The following is a 25,488-nucleotide window of genomic DNA, read 5'->3' as shown; positions in this document are numbered from 1 at the left end:
GGGTGCCCAGATAATTGGCTAACTCATTTCTGTGTGTGTGTGTCTCTTTCTAGGTGAAATTAGCATTTGAATCAGTGAACTAAAAAAAGCAAATTGCCCTCCCCAGTGTGGGTGGACCTCACCTGATCCCCTGAGAGTGTGAATAGAACAAAAATAAGGAGGAAGGATTGGCTCTTTGCCTGACTAGTTGATCTAGGCCATTGATTTTTCTCTTGCCCTTGGTGCTGCTGGTTCTAGAGCCTTCAAATTCAGACCGGAATCTGTACCATGGGCTCTCTCTGCTCTCAGGTCTTCTTAATACACCATGGGCTTTTCTGGGTCTCTACTTTGTAGACAACAGAGTGTGGGACTTCGAAAAGCTCCATAATCACATGAGTGTGAGTGTGTGTGTGTGTATGTGTGTGTACTCTATTGGTTCCGTTGAACCCCAACTAGCACCCTTATGTAGCAAATATTAATCAATGTTTATCCTCATTTAAAATTTAGAAATCAAAAGCATTTTTAAATTCTCAACTCTTATGAGATAAATATAAAATGTGCTTAAGCCAGAGAGAATATATTGGAGAATATAAAATCATTCTCAGGGCGGCTGGGTGGCTCAGTTGGTTGCACATCCGACATCAGCTCAGGTCATGATCTCACAGTTTGTGAGTTCAAGCCCCGCGTCAGTCTCTGTGCTGACAGCTTAGAGCCTAGAGTCTGCTTCGGATTCTGTGTCTCCCTCTCTCTGACCCTCCCCTGCCTCTCTCTCTCTCTCAAGAATAAATAAACATTAAAAAAAATTTAAATCATTCTCAAGGCTATAATGAGTGAAATAAGGACTTGAATGAACACGACTGAGAATTGGAATAACTATAATATACTCCTGGCTCTGCTTCTAACTATAGGTACAAATGTGGTGATGGCCCCTTCTGTTTCTGGATTTTAGACACTTTATCTTCAGATGAGGAGTCTGGTCTGTATCAGTCGGTCTCAACTTGGAGCAGTTTTCCTCTTAGGGTACTGTTGGCAATGTCTGCAGACACTTTGGTTGTCACAAGTGGGAGTGGTGGCAATGTTTCCAGATGATCTATCATCTTCCTGAGCTGCTAACTCAGGAAACCAACAGGTGAGCCCTGGCACTTTTGTGGCCAACTGTTCCATTCTGGGGAATCCTGCTGGGGTCTGGACAAACCCAGAGCACAGCTCCTGGCTGGGTTGGCCAACACTGTTGCCAAACAAGCTTGGATAAACTCATTGCAAGAGAAGCCAGTAGCTCAGGAGATGAGAGTTTGGAAAAGGGAAAGGGATAAATTTCGGATGTTGGCAACCAGGGGAGGGGGTAGACTCAAGACTTAACTGCCTTCTCTACCTGCAAGATGGAGACCTAGAGTTGTATAGGGAGGGGTTGGGGAAGAAAGCAGCAGGGAGTGCATGATCATGTGTTGGTGGGGGGTTGGTACGTGTTCAGCTTAAGATCAGAGACAGGGGAGGGGATTTGTGTTGTGTGGTCTTCTAGGAATTCTATTGCTATCAGACTGGCAGTTGGAATGTTCCAGTCATTGTCAAAGCCTCAAGAAAGTTCAATAAGAAATAATTGTTGGGGTCTATAATCGATCAAGAAGGCTTGCTGACAGTAATACTGGCATCTCATTAGTAAAGGCTAGGGATGCTGCCAAACATCCTACCATGCACAAGACAGAATTATCCATCTCCAAATGTCATTAGTGTCAAGGTGGAAAAATCCCCACTTGAGATTCTTTCTCTTACAGTCCTAATCTTTTGAATCTATCACTCTGCTCTGATTGTTTCAGTTAAAGTAACAAACCACAAGAGACTCCTGATAGAGAAAAAACTGAGGGCTGATGGGGGGAGATGGGCGTGAGATGGCTGGATGGGTGATGGGTATTAAGGAGGGCACTTATGGTAATGAGCACTGGGTGTTGTATGTAAGTAATGAATCACTGAATTCTACTCTTGAAATCAGTATTGCATTGTATGTTAATGAACTAAATTTAAATAAAATTAAAAAAAAATTTGAACTTTTGAGGTTTTTTTTAATAAAAAGAGCAAATCATGGTGCATAATTAACATGAAAGGAAATTTTATTAGTAAGAAATATAGTCTCATTTATGAAATTCTCCCATGGATTTATTAATATAAAGGAGAGGATCAATACCAACCACCTTCCCCCAAGAAATACCTTCTTTCATGGATCTCTATTCACACAAATTTTTAGCAAAACTAAGTTAAGGAGGAGACTGAGTTCTCTTTGTCTGTTAAGCTCTTTTTGTATTTGTTACTGGTGACACACACTGTCAGAAAAAATTTGAAGAGTAGAGAGAGGCTCAAAATGACTAAATGTCTGAAAATCCCCTTGCTTAAAAATCTTTTCCAAACTACCTCTAATTGAGAAGTGTAGTCTGATTAGCAAGCTCTTCTTGGAAATGCAGATGGTCCCTGAGAATGAATGAATGTTATTCTCTGTTAGTAGGAATCTCCATAGTCAGAAAGAGGCCTCAAGGGCTCAAGAGTTTTGTTTGGAAATAAGGAAATTCAGAGGTGGTGCCTGCAGGGGTGAGGCTGTTTGAGAATGTGACTCTCTGGTGGGCAGGAAAGAGAAGGCAATAGATTGAGGGTGATGGGAAGAGGGAGAATGAAAGAATACTTGGGTCTTTGTGTTTCTGCTTTTGGGAATCATCCAGTGGTGTATGAGTGCTTTAGGAAAGATAAAGAGGAAGAAACCCCGAAATTTCCAGTTTGGACATCCCTTCTCCATAGCAGATTTTTCTCTAGTTGTTTCCACCAAATGTTCCAGACAAGAAAAGGTATGAAACTTACTGTGAATTCTTTCTTTCCTTTTTGTTTTCTTTTTATTAGTAGTAGATTTTCATTTTCAGAGGGCCTTAGAAAATGTTATCCAGGAATGCAGGAGGTTTATGTTTGAATTTATGTAACAATCAAAGGTGACTTACCTGTCTTTCTGTTAGTTTAGTGAGTCACCTGACTTCCTTCAGCTTATGGCTCATTATCCTCAGCTCATGGGGGTGGGGATACTGTTTCCAACTCAAGGGTTCACCTGTGAATATAAATTATTCTTTAAATATAATATTAATATTAATGATTTTACATATTGTGTATAATTTATTTATAATTAATAATTGTATTGTAATTATAACAATTATAATTATAGCATAATTATATAATTATACTATAAATATATGTATATATACATATATACACACACACACATATACATATATATGTGTACATATATATACATATATATGTACACATATATATGTATATGTGTGTGTGTGTATATATATATATATATATATATATATATATATATATATATATGTTTTAACATGTAAAATTCTGATCAGAACAAGGTCAAGTGGGCATTGTTTTGATTGCCTGGGACAGATCTACCGGTCCTCAGCTGGTAGGATGACCTGGCTTCCCCTTTCAGCAGTGGATTTACTTTTGAATGCCTCTCCTTTTTGAAACTTACATTAAGGTGTCAGTGATCTATGGGCTTTCAAAGTTTCCTTTCTATGGCATTTAGAGTCTGTTTACTAGCAGGCAAAATTAAAATAAATTAAGCATGAGTTAAATTTGTCGAATTTCAGATATTAAGAATGAACAGTTGAGGGGTACCTGAGTGGCTCAGTTGGTTAAGCGTTCAACTTTGGCTCAGATCATGATCTTGTGGTTCATGAGTTTGAGCTCCATGTAGGGCTCTGTGCTGACAGCTCAGAGCCTGGATTCTGCGTCTTCCTCTCTCTCTGCCCCTCCCCCACTCATCTCTGCCTCTCTTTCTCTCAAAAATAAATAAAAACATATAAAAAAATTTAAAAAAAAGAATGGATAGTTGAGCTATAAGGGGCTTTCTAAGGCTCCTATTACTGACCTTTTGTTCCTAAATTTAGCTAACCAGTGAGTCTTTTCCCTTTTCATTCCAGAGACTTCTAGCTCTGTATTCCATAGAATATACAGGTCTACTATACCTTATCTGAAACCTTAGAGCTTGATGTTTTTCAGAATTCATTTTTTTGGAAGAGATAATACAATGAACAGGTGGAACACAGAGGATTTTTAAGGCAGTGAAACTACTCTGCGTGATCATTTCATGGTGGATACCTGTCATTATGTATTTGTCCAAACTAATAGAATGTACAACGCCAAGAGTAAACGCTCATAAAACTACAGACGTTGGTAACAATGATGTGTCAGTGCAGGTTCATTGATTGTACCACTCTGGTGCTGGATGTTGATAACAGGGGAAACTATAAATGTGTGGAGATAGGGAATATATGGAAAATCTCTACCTTCTACTCAATTTTGCCATGAACCTAAAGCTGTTCTAAAAAATAAAGTCTATTTTTTAAAAAGGTAATACAGTATAATAGCCATATCTATTATAACATCACTAGTAGAGTCTGAAGCAATACCCAGGAAGCAAAATAATATTTATAGTGAAAATTATGCTCATTTATGCTAAGTGGGATAAACATAGTATCTAAATAGTATATAAATAGCCTCAAGTCAATTCAGGTCAGATTTTGCCTCCAAATGAGTTTGCATCAAACTTGCAAAAAAGAAAAATAGCAATAATCGTTTTTCTGAGATCTTTGGATTCTGACATTATGGATAAGAAAATTCTCCACTACTCTACCCTATTTGTATTGGCCTCAGATAATCAGCCAGTCCTTAATAGCAGCTGCTCTTGTCTGGTGACAAGGCTTGTAACTGCCATCTTGGGAAAGTTATTCCATGTTCTGGTTCCCCAGAACCAGAGACATGTTCTCCATGTCCCAGGCCCCTGGGGAATGCAGAGCTGCAGGTGGTGGCCAGGGGACAGTAGGTGTAACAGAAGAGGATGACCTTCTCCTACCCAGGCCCTCTCTCTTATAAATCATCATAAAGCTGCCACTGGATTTCAGAGACAGCAGTTCACTGTTGTTCTTCCTCGGTCTCTGCTCTCAGAAAAGGGCAGCTTTATCCACACGTTTTTTGGCAAATAAATGTGCTTTGCTCTTGGGCAATCCTGAACTTTTCAAAAAGACAAAAATCACAGTTGAGTTTTTGCTGATCACCAAATGACTCAGAAATTAAAACGCCAACTTTCTGTATCTTTATATTCTTACTTCCAAGTCCTGATCTATTTCTTTTGAAAGTGGATACCTACAAGTGTCCCTTCTTTTACGAAGCTTGTTTCACCAAGAGCAAGTTTTTAAAATGTAAACATACCTGAGGAGTATGCTACTCACATAAATCCCTCAGTGATTTTTTTTTAAATAACAAGTCTCAATTTAAAATTTATGTTCATTGTAGCAGAAAAATTTTAGACTGGAAATTCAGGGGCAGGTCTGATTTCTAGTCCAATTTCTGCTGGTAACTACCCGTTTCACTTGAGACAGTTCCCTCTGATTCCTCATTCATAAAATGGGGATGTTGAATGTAAGACCATCTCAAAAGTTTATGTCCATAAACTTTTTCAGATGGGCTTCAGAAGGTCTGTGAAACCACTGTTAAGCAAAAATGCATATGTGTGTGTGTGTGTGTGTGTGTGTGTGTGTGCGCGCTCGTGTGTGTGTGCGCGCGCGTGCGTACGCATGCATGCTTGTACATAGGAGCTTTGGATGAAAGCAGCATAGCTTTCATGAAATTCTAAAAAGGATGCATTCATTTTGCCTTTAAAGTTTTATGATTTGATAAGTATAAATTTTCATATATCAGGTTGGCTTAAATCAGGTTATATTTGCAAACATATAGCAGCCTTAGGTGGACATTTATTGAGTCAGTAGGGCTCCAGAAAGAAACAGGTGGCATACTCTGGAATGTGTAACAAGGAACTATTTACAAACGTATAGGTAGAGTTGAGGAAAGTAAAAAAAGTAATGCAGCACCCAGGGACTAGTAATAGGTAAGGAGGAGTTGTTACCTCTATTAAGCCTGAAGAGGCAATGGGAGAAAGCTGTTACTAAAATCCCAAGGAGAAAGTCATGACCTTGAAAGGAGTGGTGAATTTTGGTCCGGGGTTGCAGCTATTCTTACGTGACCTCTAGAAAGAGAACTGGGAAAATAAATGCTTCAACCATCATCTCCTCCATCCCTTGGGTTTCTCTCTATTGCTCTGCAATAGCCAAATTCAAATGTAAGACCGAGGCAAAGGAATCCGCTGATGTAGGTCAGCATCCTCAGATAGAGGAGAATGGATCCAGACAGGCAAAATGAGGCTACCCAATCAAGCAATGCAGAGTAGATTAGGTGGAAGCAGCCGAATCGGTCTTATCCCTGCTCTGTGACCCAGACCTTCCATGTGGTTCTGTTTCTTCAACTGTCATCTAAGGTGATAACATGAATGTACCCTGGAGAATTGTTTTCAGAAATGACCAATAAAAATGAATATTAAACATGGTGCAGATATAAAGTCCCATATGGATGCTCAGCATTTGTGGTAATAGGTTTTAAATTCCATAGGAGGCATGCCAAAAGGAGAGGTGGCATGTGCACTGGTCTGAATGGCCCTGAGGCTCCATCTGGGACTGGGCCAGCTGTGGAGAAGGACACACTGGCAGCTTTATGGACATTTCTGCAGGGTGAGATCTGTCCTTTATATAGTTCAGTCAATGCATAATATGGCTATGGGATACTAGAACAACTAGTGGATTCGATGACAATATCAATAAAATACTGGTCAAGTCAGCCATTTATGTCTCCCAATTTAAAAACTTCCGGTTTTAACCAATTGTGTGTAGTACTGGTGATTGGCAAGCCAAAATACAGATTCCTAGGCCATGGGTCTGGAGATTCCGACTCTGCTCATGGGGCATAGATCCTGGTAGTTCTACAACAAGCTTCCCCTGGAGATTTTTATGACTGGGTTGGTTGGGGGACACATTACACAAATGTGGGAGGCCTTACTATGTCCATTCATTCCTTTGTCACAAAAATGAATGATTGGGAAAAAAGAAGGGAGGGGTGGGGGGTTTATTTATTCTTTATTAAGGTAGCTTGGCTTCCTAATCCAGACTATTGGCAGAAGTCAGTAGATGTTTTGTATTATCTGGAGGTGCTAAAAGCCTGCTCAAAAATGCCTCCCTCACTTCTCACCCCCCCCCCCCAAATCTCACATCACTCATCCTTTTGCATTAGCCATTAAAGCTTCATGTTCAAATGCAATCATTATCTATGAGCCAACATGGCAGACTGGAAAGGTCATTGAACTGGGAGTCAGAAAACCTGGTACTGTGATTTATTTCTCACCTCTTATTATCTGTCTCTAAGACTTTTGGAGCCTTAGGTTGCTTCTTTATGAAAAGGGAACAGATGAGATTAGTGGCTTTCTGGAATATTTACTTATTAGTGGAAATCTTTTGTCAAACTAAAGCTTGCAAAAGGTCATGATATGTCAAATAAGCAAAAATTGAGTCATTTTAATGAGAAAGAGGGCAGAGAACTTAGAAAGAAGCCTGTTCTCCTTTTCTCTTGCCCCCTCACTGTTTCCATTGTCATGTTTCCCGAGAACCCTAGGATTCTACCACCCACATTTAGAAAATTACTGGAAAAAATGGAATCTAGACTTTCTTCATGTCTAAAAAATTGTATTCCAGTTGGATTCATATTAAACTATTAATAACAATTATATTTTGAGCCGTCAATTCAAAGAAGTTTCTCAGAAAACGTAATCATCTAAAAATATCCACAGAAACTAGAACATTTAATAAATATATTACGATGAAGCACAGAAAGTAGGAAAGGAGGGCCAGGCTCTAAAGAGAAGGACCTGAGCAAGGAGCAGGGTAGAAGAGGCTGAGACCTTCTGCAAAGTGTAAAATATGAAGGCTGAGGCATTCTGCAAAGGGTAAAATATGAAAGCTGTGGCCTCTTTGTCAAGGGAAGGAATTCTAAGGGGAAATGGGAATAAATAACATGATAATAATAATACCATAAATTATATAGTTTTATGGATTCCCAAAATATTCACATTCTTTTCCCTTTTATCTTCTAGTAAATCCTTAATACAAGTAAGGCTGGTTGAACCCCTCCAACCTCCATATTAGGGTTTCTCAGTCTTGGTACAATAGAAATGTTGGCTTAGATAATTTTCTTTGTTGTAGGGACTGTCCTGTTCATTGTAGGATGTTTAGCAGCATCCCTAGTCTCTACCCACTAGACACCGGTAGTAACTTCTCTTCCCAGTTGTGACAACCAAGAATGTCTTCAAACATTTTACTCCACTCCCAGGTAAGAACCATTGGTCTACATGAAATAATTGAGATGGAGAGAAACTATGAGGCTGGACTGCAATGACACAGCTGTTGAGTTAGGACCTTTGTTCCCATCCCGGTTCTTTACCTGTGCAGTGCTATTTGAAAAGGACCATTCTTTTCTCTATATTTTACTGAATTTTATATCTGATCCTGGCAATAATTTTATCTCCCAACGTTCCATACCTTTTTCAAGAAATATGCTTCTAACACATGTTTTTTCTAAAAAGAGAAAGTCCTGAGAGTGGGGAGCAAATTTAGGAAAAGGAGAGAATGAGGCAGCACTCCTTGCTTGAAGGAACATCTGCTTTAGAATCGAGCCCAAGGCTTTTAGGGGATGTTGGTCTTAACAGTGGATGTGTTTATAAGAGACATCCTTGGTCCATTATTAATTCAGCTGTCTATAAGACATGATGCTTTCTGTATGTTCCCTCTTTAACATTTTCTGTTGAATCTTTAATAGCCATTTAGAAAAATTAGCCATTAGTTTCAAAAAGCTCATCAGGCTAATGAATTTCTATACTCAGAAACTGATATCATGGTCTATAATTTTAAGCCTTGATTGGACTGGTATTAGAAAAGGAATTTATTGCTTTGAAGAGTTAAAGAATCAATGCACTCAGAATAATGTGTTGGGTAACCATGCCAACACAACTTATATACAAGGCTGGAGGGCAAAGTGGTTTTAAAATAATTGACAGAAAGATAATTAAGTCTAGTTGTGACAAGACATAAGATAAATGATGATTCACTTGAAGCCCTCTGGTATTTCTTTAGCTGGAGAAAAAATAAGGCTAGCATAGCAAACATGAAATCTAATAAATGATTCTCTAAACAAGGTTTCCAGAGTACTTCCCTAACAGAATTTTCCCTTATTTTGTGTTTCCCCTTTCACATTTGGGCTTATTCCATTTAATCTCTTCTCAGAGACTGCAAGGAACTCATTTGTTTCCTGTTTAGGAGCACAAAATGGATAAACACGCAGGGAAGTCATGGCAATTAGGGTCATATGTGATCAAGTCGTGATGATGGTTGAGTTCTTTGTTGGTAGACCTTCTTCCTGTTCAGCACCACTCTCCTTTCTCAATCTTTTTGTATTTAACATAGTCTTCCCTTGCTATCAAATATTCCCAACAACAAAAAAATCTCCAGAATGCTTTCCTAGACTGCAGGCTATGCCAACAGTTCAAACTGAGGTATTCTTATCTCTGGGAGTGCATAAAAACTCTCTTAGAGGTACTCTGGCATGAATAATATTAAGTCAATCAATTTCCAGAATTTCAGTTTCCATATGATTTGCCCAAAGTATCTGGAATTGAGATGTCAATCAATTCTTCTCCACATTCCGTCTTACTTTTCCCCTTTCATCTCACCTGTCCAGAATCTTACTATGGTTCATTGCCCAAAGATACTTAAAAAAAAAAAGTACAAAATAAAGGGATAATTTAACCCTCCCCCCTTAATCTAATCTCTACTTCCACTCACACCATTAAGAAAAGCATTTCTGATTCTATTTTTGGCTTAAAAAGTATGTATCATTTATTTGTTTTGAATAATTGTATACTAACAATAATTATAATAAAACTCAATCCAGATGAAATTTTTATAACATCACAGAGCCTCCGGTCACAGGAAAAAAAGATATATATATAGTTGTTGTTGCAAAGAAAAATGATATTGTAGGTGCCCCAAACACTTTCAAGTATAAATAGTATATTAGAACAGAATTTTGTGGAAGAAGTAAAATGAAAATATGATTTTTAAAAAATCTTTAAAAAAAAAATTTTAAAAAATTTTTTAAAAACATTTTAAAAAATGTTTATTTATTTATTTTGAGAGAGAGAGAGAGAGAGAGAGAGCAAGAAGAGAGTGGGAGAGAGAGCCAGAGGGAGAGGGCCAGAGGGAGAGAAAGAGAGAATCCCAAGCAGGCTCCATACTATCAGCACAGAGCCTGACACAGGGCTCCATCTCATCGACAGTGAGATATGACTTGAGCTGAAATCAGGGGTTGGACGCTTAACTGACTGAACCACCCAGGCACCCCCAAAAATATGATTTTGAAATGTACAAATAAAATATAAAATTGTTCCTGCATTTATTTAAAATGGTTGATGGTGAGTATCAAGTTCCTGCATTTATTTAAAATGGTTGATTGTGAGTATCAAGTTACTATGCTATTTCCATTCTATTGAATACATTTAGAGAAGTGATACAATGACTTCAAAGCCTTAATACTTAGAATATGCTGGAAGTTACATTCTCAAGACGATGTATAGGGGCAAAATGTTTCAAGCTTATTACTATATGCCATGAACCACTTCTCCTTTCAAAGCCTGCCTGCCTGATCGCTTCTCGGCCTTTTGGCTAAGATCAAGTGCAAAGCCTGCCTGCCTGCCTTGTGACCTCCTACTATATTTGATAGATACAACTGTTTTCTTAATTAATGTCAACTAAAATATTAATTACAGGTGAAATGTAACATACATTTGCCTTATAATAGTGCTTTAACTTGAACCTTTGAAATCTTATAACACTTTTTTCACTGGTAGGAAGGGTGAGCATTTTGTTTTTCTTCATATCATGTATAATTAGCTCACTACACTGTCAATCCTTGAAATGTCCTATGAAGGATCAAACAACTCTTCAGAAAATGTGTCGACCCTAATTTTTATTTTTAATTTTAGATGCCGATGTTTTAACTTTACAGTATTACATTTGTTTTAATTTTTAGAATTTCCCATATCTGTAGACTGTATTAATTGACTGAAGTAAGGTAAAAAGACATCCTACGATACTGTGTTTTCTGTTTCTTCAGTTCTTGAGGGAACTGTGCAATTAATAGAACTTCTACAGCAGAGTAAAGACGGGGGGGTTATGAATTAACATATTTTTGGGAAATGTATATTGAATTTCAGTTGTCTTAAACGTGTCCAGGTAACTTGGAAGACATTGATCCTATCCAAGCATAACTAGTGGTTCTAAGTCATTTCTTTTCTTTTTTTTTCTTTTTTTTTAACGTTTATTTATTTTTGAGACAGAGAGAGACAGAGCATGAACGGGGGAGGGTCAGAGAGAGAGGGAGACACAGAATCTGAAACAGGCTCCAGGCTCTGAGCTGTCAGCACAGAGCCCGACGTGGGGCTCGAACTCACGGACCGTGAGATCATGACCTGAGCCGAAGTCGGACGCTTAACCGACCAAGCCACCCAGGTGCCCCAGTCATTTCTTAACTGTAGCTAGGGCTTTGTTTATTTAATGATGCATTCAAGTACCTGATATAATGAACATGGCAATAAACATTTTTCTTCTATCTTTTCAAGATATTTTTATTTCTGTAGAGAAAGGAATAGAAGAAAAGAATGTCTATACGTGCAGCAATACATTTTCCCTCTTCTCTTTAATCCATGTCCCTGAACAATTAAGACAGTTACTGTCTTTAAATCACATGTCTCTATGACTTCTCTAAACATTTACTCTTGGATATACAGATGCTCCCCAGCTTAAAACAATTAAACTTACGAATTTTCGACTTCACAATGGTGCAAAAGTGGTGTACATTCAGTACACCATACTTTGGTGTACTTTGAATTTTGGATGAGGGTCTTTTTTCTGAACTAGGGATATGTGGGAGGGTCCTCTCCTGTGATGCGGGGCAGAGGCAGTGGCTGCAAAACCCAGTTAGCCACAAGCATGAGGGTAAAAACCTGGTAAACTAACAACCATCTGTACCCACACACCATTCCATTTTTCACTTTCAGTGCAGTGGTCAATACATTACATGAGATAGTCAATGCTTTATTTTAAAACAGGCTTTGTGTTAGGTGATTGTTTCCAACAGTAGGTTAATGTAAGTGCTCTGAGCTGTTTAAGGTAGACTAAGCTATGATGTTTGGTAGGTTAGGTATACTGACTGCATTTTCAACTTACAGTATTTCAACTTATGATGAGTTTATTAGGGCATAACACCATTGTAAGTCAAGGAAGATCTGTCTACGAAATATGGAATTGAGGACTTATACAAATAACCCAGTAGACACTGAGCTACTTGGAGAAAGGCAACATCTTACAAATCTTTGTATTCCTTGTGCTTCACTCATTAACAATTTCATAGTAGGCAATAAATAAAGTTGTGTTCAATTTCCTAAAGCAGTATTTTCACTTCCAGGACCAGTTTTAAAATATTGAATGCATGTCTACCAGTGTATGAACTACCCAAATAATTGATAAAAAAAAACCTATCAGAACCATTCGTATAATTGCTCTAGGATCCATTTCCAGTTTTCCTAGATAGCCTCACCTCTAAGTTCAAGATTATTGCAAATACAATTTATAGCTTCTTAAAACAAAGTACTTAGTGACATGTATACAGTTCAGCTGCCTAAATAAATTCTATTTATCCAAGCTGGCAAATAATTCACAGCCAAGGACAATGGAAAACAATCAAGGTTTTAATCCTTAACATTCTACCTGGACCATTTAAAATGAGGCTGTAGTTCCCAGAAAGATTGAAGCAATTATATATATATTTATATAATTATAAATATATAATTTAAATATATAATTATATATAATGCAATAATGGTGACATAATTATTATAATATATACTCCATATATAGAGAGGGAAATATCTTCTATTTGTCTAAGTATAAGTCTATAATATATACGAGATATATATATCTCATATAGAGATATATATATAGAGAGAGAGAGAGAGGGAGAGGGAGAGATCTATTTGTCTAAGTCCTGCTTGTTCCTAGTAAAGAAAACCACTATCTACTCTGAGAAAATCTCAACTGAGATGGTTGGAAGAGGGGAAGAAGCATTGTAGAATGCGTGCTACTGAGAAGAGAGATCTTGTTTGCACCTGCTTATTTTTTTAAGAAGACCTTTGTTTGTCAAAACATATTTTCTTGAGTTGTCATAAGGTATACTGTATAATGGTTTTGGTCCCAGGTTCAATCTGTAAACAGTATGCTCACAGCTGGCAAAGCTGTTACATTTTGCTTCTGGCTTGTAGTTTTCATTTTATTCAAGAATAACATCAGCTCAGAGCTGGCACTGGGGCACACACTTGAGAAACTCGGTACACTTGAATCCATAAACCTATAATCTGAACTTGCAAACTAGATGTGCTGAGTTCTGAGTTTTGCTGTACACCCCTGTCCCCAGCCCTGAGGATGTGGGTGTGTGTGCACACACACTTATTCTCTCAAATGGCCATATGGGCCGAGTTAGCTATTACAACTTAATGGTAGTCAATAACACAATAAAGTCTGAGTTTGATTTATGTTCTCCTTACTTAAAGAAAGCACACTGTGTTCTGTATAATACTTATGTTGTAAATAATAATTGCAACCACAACAAAAAAATCCTCTATAAGGAAGTTCTCATTTATTGTCTGGGAGCAAAATGAAGGTCTGGAAGACAAGAGTTTCAGTCCTCAAGAACTGGGATCTGGAAGCTCAAAGCCATTTCTGAGGATCCAAGATGAGCCGATGTCCTGAAAAGAATGGGGTTGTGAGTTAGTTCTCAAATTATACCAAAACAGGCCCAGAAGTGAAGAAACTCTCTTCGGTGGTGTCATAAAAGGTGCTGCTAGAAAACATGAATAGACACTTCTCTAAAGAAGACATCCAGATGGCCAACAGGCACATGAAAAGATGCTCAACGTCGCTCCTCATCAGGGAAATACAAATCAAAACCACACTCAGATGTCACCTCACGCCAGTCAGAGTTGCCAAAATGAACAAATCAGGAGACTATAGATGCTGGAGAGGTTGTGGAGAAACGGGAACCCTCTTGCACTGTTGGTGGGAATGCAAATTGGTGCAGCCACTCTGGAAAACAGTGTGGAGGTTCCTCAGAAAATTAAAAATAGACCTACCCTATGACCCAGCAATAGCACTGCTAGGAATTTACCCAAGGGATACAGGAGTGCTGATGCATAGGGGCACTTGTACCCCAATGTTTATAGCAGCACTCTCAACAATAGCCAAATTATGGAAAGAGGCTCAATGTCCATCAACTGATGAATGGATAAAGAAATTGTGGTTTATATACACAATGGAATACTACGTGGCAATGAGAAAGAATGAAATATGGCCCTTTGTAGCAACGTGGATGGAACTGGAGAGTGTGATGCTAAGTGAAATAAGCCATACAGAGAAAGACAGATACCATATGTTTTCACTCTTATGTGGATCCTGAGAAACTTGACAGAAACCCATGGGGGAGGGGAAGGAAAAAAAAAAAAGGAGGTTAGAGTGGGAGAGAGCCAAAGCATGAGAGACTCTTAAAAACTGAGAACAAACTGAGGGTTGATGGGGGGTGGGAGGGAGGGGAGGGTGGGTGATGGGTATTGGGGAGGGCATCTTTTGGGATGAGCACTGGGTGTTGTATGGAAACCATTTTGACAATAAATTTCATATATTGAAAAAAGAAAGGTGCTGCTAAACACCATCACCCTGTGGGTTTTGCAGAAAATCTCAGACTGCCTTTTTAGAGGGCATGCACATCTGTCAGCCTCACATGTCACACTTCCTAAACTGCAAAACGGCAAAGGGGCTGAGCTCAGTCTAATACGAAGACATTAGCAGGGCTAGCTGAGTACCAGATTTCCAAGCTTTTTCTGATTCCATTCAAACTAGAAAGAAAAAGAACAAATAAATATCACTTAGCAAACACCCACAAGTATGTGGCATTTTACCCCTGCTGCAGGGACTGTAAACAAGTTTGCTGTGTCTGACCTCATAGTTTACTGTTCAGATGCAGAGAAGAGATGTGCATACATGAAATGGTAGCAGAAATATATGCGCACATAAAGTAAAAAAGATGAAAAAGGCCGGAGAATGTGTTATTAAATTCTAGACCACATACAACAAATTCTGAGAGTAGGCATTGCAGGGCAGAGAGATCAACGAGGGCACCACGATGATGGAAAATGTCATGGGTCTTGAGCAAAGTCTGTAAACATACACAGCGTATAACAGGCAAAATGAAGAAAGCAGGACTCTCTGGTTGGGAAAAAAGAGCCAGGGGCTGGTATGTTTGAGGTTTGGTAATGAGACACTGCTGACCTTAGCAGAGTGTACTTGAAATGTTTCTTTTTCTGTTTAAGTTTCACAACTTTCCCTTGGCAGGACACAGCAGGATTTAAGGGGATGTGGATGTCTGGACAATGAAACCAAAGATGGAAGTAAGTTTAATGTGGAGTAGGCATCCTGATGAACTGAATGTCCTCCAGAAACAATGGTAGTTACCACCTACTGTTTACTGTGCACCAGTTATATTTCTAAGTGTTTTGCGTGTATTAACTCCTTCAATTTCTCAATAAATCTATATGATAAATCCTCCCATTTTATGCTTTACAGATAGGGGAACTCAGGCACAGAGAATTTAAGCAACTTGCCCAGAGGCAAACTGGGTGAAACTAGAACTCTGGATAGACTCTCTTTCAGCCACAACCTTTGCACTCTAATACAGCTCCCAAAAAGACCCTGGAAAATCTCACATGGGCCTCATAGAACTGTCTTATAATATCATCTTATGATATCATCTTATAATACCTTTGTACCCAAATCATTGAAGATAATTTTTTTTAATTCTTTTTAATATTTACTTATTTTTGGGAGAGAGAGAGACAGCGTGTGAGCAGGGGAGGAGCAGAGAGAGAGGGAGACACAGAATCTGAAGCAGGCTCCAGGCCCTGAGCTCTCAGCACAGAGCCTGACTCAGGGCTTGAACTCACACACTGTGAGATCATGACCTGATCTCTGAAGTCAGATGTTTAACTGACTGAGCCACCCAGGCACCCCTATTTCTTTTTATTTATTAATGCAGCTACTAGAAAAATTTTTTATAATTTTTTTTTAAGTTTATTTATTTATTTTGAGAGAACGAGTGAGCAGGGGAGGGTCAGAGAGAGAGGGAGAGAGAGGAAATCCCAAGCAGGCTCCATGCTGTCAGCAGGAAGCCTGATGCAGGGCTCAAACCCACAAACTGTGAGATCATGACCTGAGCTGAAGTTGGACACTCAACCGACTGAGCCACCCAGGTGCCCCACATTAAAGATAATTTTTTTAAAGATGTATACTAATATATATGTGAGGCCGACAGTTTGCTCACCTAAATCAGATGGGTATATGTCTGTTATATTCTTCCCTTCTCAGTACACATCATATCCTGAAAGAGTGATTTGTAATCCTTGTGTAACAATGATAATGTTATGATGAAGGAGTCCATGCCAGTGTTTAAGGTGGGAAGAGTTATAAAATCACAGTGCCTACAATTAAATCTTTCCCCATTCCTCCCATTTAACTTTCTGTATAACCTTGCACAAATTACATAACTTTTCTGTGCTTCAGAGCTTTTTTTTTTAATTTAGTAAATGATGTAATATAACCTATTTGACAGAGGTGTTAGGAATATATTTATAAAGGAGTTGGATAGGCGTGGCACCAATGGTAGTCACCACCACCACCACCAATAACAAGGACAAATGATAACAATGAATGTTAGCTACTATTATTTTGTATTTTTATTAGAAAGCTGCTGCCAAAATTATCTCAAACAGAACTGACTCCTCTCGAGATTTAGACTATATTTATAACAAACACTTTTATGCAAAAGTTGAGATCTGAAGACATAGCTGTAAATGGGACCACAACCAAAAAAAAAAAAATTGCTAAGCTGCAGGACCCCTGGGTGGCTCAGTTGGTTAAGCGTCTGATTTCGACCCAGGTTATGCTCTCATGGTTTGTGAGTTTGAGCCCCATATCAGGCTCTCTGCTGTCAGTGAGGATCTGCTCAGTGAGGACCCTCTGTCTCCCTCTCTCTCTGCCACTCCCCTGCTTACACACTCTCTCTCTTGAAAATAAATAAACATTAAAAGTATATAAAAGTGAAGGAATTTGTTTTTTGGTATGAGTAAGATATAAGAGAGAAGATGTGAAGTTATTAATAAAGTGAGATGAAGGGCCCTAAGAAATTTTCTTATTTGATTCAGAAAGAAGCCAAACAAAACAATAAAAACAATCAAATCAATCCATCAGGTATTTGCATTCTTCATGACAGTTGTTCTGGTTTCTTCAACAGATGAATGCTGTCGTAAAAAAAAAAGGAGGGGCTCCTGGGTGGCTCAGACGGTTAAACATCTGACTTCAACTTAGGTCATGATCTCCTGGTTCAAGCCCGCATTGGGCTCTGTGCTGACAGCTCAGAGCCTGGAGCCTGCTTCAGATTCTTTGTCTCCTCTCTCTGCCCCTCCCTGCTCATGCTCATGCTCATGCTCATGCTCATGCTCATGCTCATGCTCATGCTCAGTCTCTCTCTCAAAAATAAATGAACAACAACAACAACAACAAAAAACTTAAAAAAAGGTTTTTTTAAAAAAGGAGGGGAGTTGGAGCTACGTTAAAAGAGACTTGAGAGTATGGAACTATTAATATGATGGCTGAAGACTAAATTATAATCGCTCCATATAATTTCAATAAAGCCATACTCCATGACTACACTGTAACTAAGAGAAGAGAATACTGGGAAATTAAATTCACATGTTGGAAGAAAACCGAGTGTCCTAAACCAGGAGAATGATCTCTGCAGCACGTTTGGCAAAGAGGCAGCAACTGTGTTGAAGACAGGAAAGTTTGGTGAGGTTCTAATACAACACAGATAACACCAACCAGAGTTCATTCCTAGGAAAAAAAGGACCTACCCTGAATTTGAAAAACTTCAAGAACAATTCTGAGATCCAGTAAAACAGCGTACTGGTTCCTAAGGAGAGCAATAGAAAGGGGTTTGGAATTATTGAGCAGACTGAGTGGTCCTGAAAAATACCGCTTCTGGAGAAAAGGGAGACATCTTAGAAAAAGGAGGTGTCTCTTGAAGGGAAGGAAGAAAGTAATGGTAGTCAAAATCCATAGTAAAAGAAGACACTAAGAATCAGAAGAATGCAGAAAGAAATAAAAAAAGATACTATTTTTAATAAAATAAGTTTTACTTTATAGAAACAGAAGATGCTCTTAAACAAAGAAATCAAATAAGTCATACCAACCCCTCCCTTTGAAATGCCTACTATTCCAATAAAAGGTAATTATGAATTTAAATGAAGAGAATTCAATACACATATGGAATTTATATAAGAAGAAAATACATTATGAAACTCAAAATTTGCAGGAGACAAAAACACTAATAATAACAACCACCAAAGGAAGGCATGAAAAAAAAGCTGTAACTCAACACTATTAACTAAATATAATTAGATAAATCATAATAGAAATAAAAAAACAGAAAGATATAAGCAGGGAGATAATCAAATTAAAAAAAAGCCATAGGAATATATTACAATATACACTAACTTATATTAATTTTATTGTATTAAATGACCAGGGGAGAATAGCTATGATTAAATTACAATTAGTAGCATAGACAATAGCAATGCAATAAAGTATATACAATTCCAATAAAAAGAGCTTAAGTTTAACATAAAAGAAAAGATAGCAAGGATCACATTAAAAGTTATTAAGAAAACAGGCAAAGATCGAATGTGTATATAATTGGAGAGGCTGAAGACTAAAACAACAATGACAACTAATATTTAAAAGGATAGTTAAACTCTTTTAATACAATTAAAGGATATAAAATAAGATCTGAATAGATACATTCAGATAGATAAGACCTATTGGTCAATTCTTTTTATTTTTAAATTTTTAAAAAAATTTTTAATGTGTTTTTTTATTTATTTTTGAGACAGAGTGCAAGTGGGGGAGGGGCAGAAAGAGAAGGAGACACAGAATCTGCAACAGGCTCCAGGTTCTGAGCTGTCAGCACAGAGACTGACATGGGGCTTGAACTCAGGAAATGTGAGATCATGACCTGAGCCAAAGCTGGAGGCCTAACCAGCTGAGCACCCAGGAGTCCCCCCATTGATCAATTCTGAGATATATTCCAGTAAAATCAAAACTAAGTAAAATAAATTTAAATACAATTTAAAGATAAAATGAAGAAAATATTCCTCTGTGCATCAAAGATAAATACAAGCAAAAAATAAAAATCCAAGTAACTTACAAATGAAATCATCTACCTATTTGGCATAAGACTTCTCAACAGGAACATACAATAAAGGGCATAAAAGGGCAACATTTTAAATCCAGGAAAGAAAATAAAGAGCCAGGGATTTTAAATCCAGACAAGTTCACCTTACAGTATCAAGGCTATTGAAAAATCAGTTTAAAATTGGCAAGAATATTGTAATCATAAGCCTTTCCCAAGGAGTTAACTGGAAGGTGAGGCTGATTCAACCAAATGATTATTGGGTAAATTGGCAAGAGAACTGTGGGGTATTGAATATGTTCTGCAAGAAAGCTAAGCCTAAAGCAGAAGTGGTTCTAAGGATGGAATAGATGCCACATGCTCTTGAAGAAAGGAAAATAACACAACTTAAAACTGGGAAAAGAAAGGAAAGAGGAAAAGGGAAAGCATAAGAAACTCAGTGATTGCTGGATGGGTGGTGCAAGAGGATAAAAATACCATTTAATTGCTAACAAATGGAGTAATACAGGACTAAATAAGAAAAAAGGTGAGTAGGAATGTTATATACAGTGACTAGTAAAATATTATTTAAACAAACATATATATGTTTTAAGATACCAAGCAAAAAAATTTTAAAAAACAGAAAAAAACCTGTAGTGAAAAAAGTAACAAATATAATGCACTCAAAATATCCAAAATAGAATAATATAATAGAGATGAGGCTAAATGTATGAATTCTATCAATACAAATGGGCTTAATTCACTTAATTAAATGATAAGATTTTTAGAAAACTCCCCAAAGCTCAATTCATTGCAATCTACATGAGGGATACCTAACACACATTCGTTCAGAAAGATTAAAAATTTTATAAATTCACCTTTACAGGGGTTGTATATCTTTGCATTCTTACTATCAAGGTATGAAAGTCTCTTTTTTCACATCTGCTCCAAAAAATGTATTGTCAAACTTATACATTTTAATCTTCATTTCTTTTATCATAAGGGAAATTGGACATTTTAAAATATGTTTAAGTAGAGAGGGAGAAAAATGAGCAATGTTTTATATATTCAAAATATGAATAAATTCAAACAGGAGGAAGCAGAACACATAACTTAAAAGAAACAAAAATAACAAAACTATATATAAATTTGGTAACATAATCACAGAGGAAAAAATAATTCTGAGTTACCTTTAACTCTAATAGTAGTTTCTTACTGGGATATATTCTAAGGGGAAAAGTTGAACTCACTAGTTTCATTGCTACTGGTTTTATTTGTCTAGTTAATTTGAAACCATTTTATAAATACTTTAGGGTAAAAATGTAAACATGATTATGTTATCAGGATCCAAAAATTTGGGGACAAAATATTTGGAAGAAGATAAAAGTGATTAGAAATTTTAATATGAATTTGTAATTTTTAACATATGTTTCCTAGGTCTGCCCTCTGAAATGGCCTATGAAAGAATGACAGTCCAGTAGTGATGACCACATCTAATTCCTACCAGAAGGAACTAGGACTTCTTGGAGAAGTAGGCAATCGTCAGTCTGGTGCAGGTGAGCCTAGGATCTCTCATTTCAAAACAACATTGAAAGCACTCAAAGACTGAACTTGTGGGATTCCCACTAGCCAAATTTGTGATAATTCGGATATCAAAAAGAATAATGACTCTAATTGATTGTAAAGCATTGAGCAAATTCAAATCTATGAACCCAATAATGCTAATCAAAAGAATAAAACTCATTTACCACCCTTGGAGTTAAATCTTCCACTGAATCTTTACTGTGAAAATTGCTAATTAAAGGGAAGGAATGAATCATTTACTTTGTCTTTTTGGCAAGGAAAGAAATTTCAGCTCAAATTGATAATAGAAAGCTCTTTTTTTTTGTACAGAAAAAAAAGACAGTTAATAAATACAGAAAAAAGAAGGGAATTAGAAATCAACATTTATGCAACCCTCCATGATGTGATTGGCTGAGGCAAGAGATTATTGGAGTATCCATAAAGTAGTATGGAAGAAGTTGTTGGAAGGTACAATATTTACATCATACAATTATGGCTTTACAGGTTACTCACTGCAAAGAAGAAAATGTACCTTTTACAGGAGAACTATCAGGAGATTACCACCTTAACCAAGGGATGCCTTAAATTACTTAGAATGGAATAACTTGTCCTAATGTGCCCCTGTTGTAATGCAAATATGAAATATAGCACAGCATCACTCTTGAAGTAATCTTGCCAAAATATCTGAATCTAAAGAAATCTTTTGACCTTACCTTCAGTTTACAGGAAATGCGGGAGCTAAGCATTCTATAAGAACACCTGGACTGAACTTTTCAAGAAGCCAATGTTATTAAAATAAAAAGTAGGGAGAAGGCAGCTGTTCTAAAGTAAAAGAAACTAAAAAAACATAGCAACCAAAACCAAATGCAATATGTAAACCCTGGTTGGATCCTTTTTTTTTTTTAAGTATAAAAAGTATAATTCTATGCAAAATTAGGATTGCAAAAAAAGATATAAAAGGAATTTTGTGTTTAATTGAGGAAATGTGAGTACAGAGTATTAGGAAATATTTGGAAAAATGTTCGTTTTCTTAGCTGATAATGAAGTTACAGTTGAGGAGGAAAAATTTTTTTTAGGTGATGCATGCTGAAGTATTCAGGGATAAAACATCATGGTGTCTAAAGTTTACTTTCAAATAGTTTATCAAAAAAATGTGGTACATAATCTATACATGATAAACACAGCAAAATATAAACAAATATTGAATCTAAGTGGTGTGTATACTGGTGACCACTGAACTATCCTTTCGACTTTTCTGTATATTTGAACTTCATGATGAAAAATTGAGGGGGAATGACTTAAGAGATGTCACAATTCTATGGTATATGCTAGATAGCTAGTTTGTGCAAACATACCGAGTGACCCTGTTAATCACTTTCTTGAAAGTGTAAAGACCCTGTCCTCCCTCCATATTCCCATCAAGCATCATGTGCAGAGGAATGTGTTGTTCAGTGTTCAAGGTCAGGGGCCCCAAGGATGGCAAACCCAGAGCATCTCCCTTTTAATGAAAAGTGTCCAGGTGCCTGGCTTTAATCACCTTGGAAATGCTGGCCATGCAAACGGGTGGAAGTGTTGCAGGATTTTTTACCTCGGTACCAGGGTTTGTTGTCTCATCACTCTGAAGAATGAAGAAGTGGACACAAAATGAGCAGCAGGCAAAACTTTATTCGAGTATAAGATCAGAAAGGAAGAATAGTATGAAAGCTCTCTTTATAGAGAGGGGACATTCAAAAGTGAATGCCCTTGACCTATAGTCAATAACTATATACATATAGTCTATAACTAGGGTCTTTGTTTTATAAGCTTCTGGTCAGCCCATCCTTCACCCTTGCCTTCCTTCCTTCCCAGGGCCTACCCTTATAGGCTTGATAACTCTAGGTGCTGGGTTGTCCATTCTGATTGGCTCGATTTCATTGTACGAGGGGTGGTCTATGGCCATATCATTCTTTGTGGGTCATACATGTTATGGCCTACTACTTGGTTTTAGTCTTTAGTAAAATTCTTGCAGGAAACCTGAAGGGGAGTAGGTGATATCTGTTACATTCTTAAGGGGAACTTTATGCCTGAGAGGGTTTGCCGTGGTCAGACACTCCCAGCCTTGGTGTTTTTCCCCACCCAGGAATCTCAGGTCCTAATCTTTCCCTCTCTGTCTACTGAAGCCTATCTTTTCCTATCATAGAAGGGCCACTGATAGTTACTTGGTTAAGTTGCTATGCTATAAAAACTGGCTGCAGAGGATTCTTTGTCTAGTCAGCTGCTCCCAGAGTCCCTGTATATAAGTTCCCCCTAATTGTCCTATGTCTTGATTACTGTCTGGGGGTCTTTTCTTTGGCCTCTCTGGACCATCACTCACCTGAGGCTTAGAGTCTGCTGGGCTGTGTCTCTCCAATATATGGCCCTAAAATGTATACTGAATTAGATAAAACATTTGTTTATTAATTTATCATTTGGGGAAGGTTAATGATGACAAAAATTAGTTTTTAAATTATTTTATCTATAATGAAGTTTAAATTCCCTTATAGTTCCAAAGGGTCATGATAATTCAAGACCTACAGTATTGGTGAAGTTTTGGGGTAATGGGGGGTTTGTAGAGTCCGGTGCCAATGGCCAAGAAAGAATTCTTGAAGACATCTGTAGTGCAAAATGGTGATTTTAATAAAGCATGGGGACAGGACCCTTGGGCAGGAAGAGCTGCACTGGGGTCATGATAGGTAACTCATTATATACTCTCAGGTTGGGAGGGGGTCAGGGATTGAGTAAATCTCTAAGGTTTTTTGGAAGCAAGATTTCCAGGACCTTGAGGGGCTAGCTGTTGGTAGGGAAACATCGTTTATCACCATTTAATCAAACCTGTCATGGGACCCTTCAGATGCATGTGGTGGTGGAGGGACATAAACTTGGAGCATGATTCTGGGGCAGTTGAGATAAAGGAAGTAGACTTACAGGATCCTCAAGATTGGGACAATGTTAAGCCAAGTTTCTCTTTTGCCCCTAGCAAAGTGTCATCCTTGAGGTAGCTGAGCTCCTAGAGGGAGGTCACTCTGCTGGCCTCAAGGACTTGTCAATAGGCTATAGGCAGTAAGAGAATTTAATTTTTCATTTGCCTTAGTTTCCCACATTACCATGGCAAGCACTTAAACCCCTTTCTTTTGTTCTTGGGTAGCTAGGAGTGTCCAAGGAATATCACACAGATCCCACCTGGGGTGCGGTGGGGTGCTAGCTTCTGTTTTTGCCCCTCAGTCTGCCTCATGCTCCCTTATCAGTATGGTATGGTCAGTTTGGCCTGAGTGGACATCTGGTTAGAGATAAAACATCCAGAGTGGTTGGCTCACATCTGCCAACTGAATGTAATAAGTCTCTGCTAAAGGGTTTCACTTAAGGTGGACACTTGAAAGATATCACGCATGGACATCCTATGAGTGCTACAAGAGAACAGTAAAAGATAAGATATCCTTTAGGCATTATTAAAAGGCCTATAGGAGGTGAGGGTGCACTTTTGTGATATGCTAGGATGATAACTAGATCACTAGGTAATAACTCAAGAAATCTTTGTTTACCTAGCCTTGTGATAGCTATCTGTATAGAAATATGAAACTTGATATATTTAGTATATTTGGTGTAATGTATTTCTCCTGTAAACCCAAATAATCTGATTTTATTTTCATAAATTACATATAATAAGAAAACTGTCAATTCTGTAGAATCAACCAGTTTACAACATACTTTTATATACAGTGAAGAAGGCAATGAAATAGTTTTTAATCTCATTTTATACATGAAGCAACAGGTACAGAGACTAAATTATTTGCCTAAAGCCAATGGCTAATAAATACAGAAGCTGAAACTTGGGTAAGCCCTACAAATTCCCCCTCTTCCTTCTCTTAAACAACTGGATCCCATCAAACTCATGTGTACTTGACAATCCAGGCTAGGGTTCAGGTTGACTAGTGATGAGGGGAGAACCTACACTTCACAATAATGAATTCTCTTAGCCTGATGTGCTTTACAGGGTAAGACATGGCCAAGTGTATGTTACAGGTTGCAAGTGGCTGTTTGCTCATGGAGATATATTTTTAGCTTCTTTTTATTTTAATGATGCTGGATGACTCAATTTCTTTTCATTTCACATGAGAAGCGTGGTGATATTTTCCTATTTTACTTCACTTGAATATAAAACACCTTAATGAGCTGTGATGCTGGGTGGGCTAGTCTGCCTTTGTTTGCTTCTGAACTTCCATGGAATGCTTGGCCCCAGTAGAGCTTTCTCAGTTCATCGCTCTTTTTAAGGAACTGTTAGAGGAGCCTGAGGGCTCTTGAACTTTTGATGCCAATGGGTAGTGAGACACTCTCTTGGCTTAATAGGTTCTTTCCATAATTGCTAGACTGTATTTGTTTTTCAATACCGGCAGGCAGAGATATCTGGGGCTGGGGGGTGGGGATCTTTGGGTATAATGCAGAAAACAGTTTTTTCTTGCTTGTTTTAGTTCTGTTGCTTTGTCATTGTTGTTGTTTTTCCATTTCAATTTACTATCTGTGCATAAAACACTTAGTGTGTTTAGCTAATGTATTAGAATGGAAGCTGAATGAGTATTTTCAATTTTTTCTTTCCTTAACAGACCATGATTTTCCAGACCAAGA

At 37.7% G+C, this 25,488-nt stretch overlaps 1 long non-coding RNA gene across 1 annotated transcript in view; it reads left to right on the top strand.

Moving 5' to 3' along the window:
• The window catches only part of LOC109275704 (uncharacterized), a 402,869-nt gene extending 381,848 nt beyond the window's left edge, over window positions 1-21,021 (top strand). The window contains exons 3-4 of the long non-coding RNA XR_002084323.2: window positions 15,399-15,454; window positions 20,725-21,021. This is a non-coding gene — a long non-coding RNA (uncharacterized LOC109275704). The remainder of the gene's footprint in view (window positions 1-15,398; window positions 15,455-20,724) is intronic.
• Window positions 21,022-25,488: the final 4,467 nt, after the last annotated feature.

The sequence above is a fragment of the Panthera pardus genome, unplaced genomic scaffold (genome assembly GCF_024362965.1).
Source record: "Panthera pardus isolate Hobbes unplaced genomic scaffold, ASM2436296v1 HiC_scaffold_15, whole genome shotgun sequence".
NCBI lineage: Eukaryota > Metazoa > Chordata > Mammalia > Carnivora > Felidae > Panthera > Panthera pardus.
Note: the sequence above shows the minus strand (reverse complement) of the source record. Positions and strands in the feature narration are given on the sequence as shown.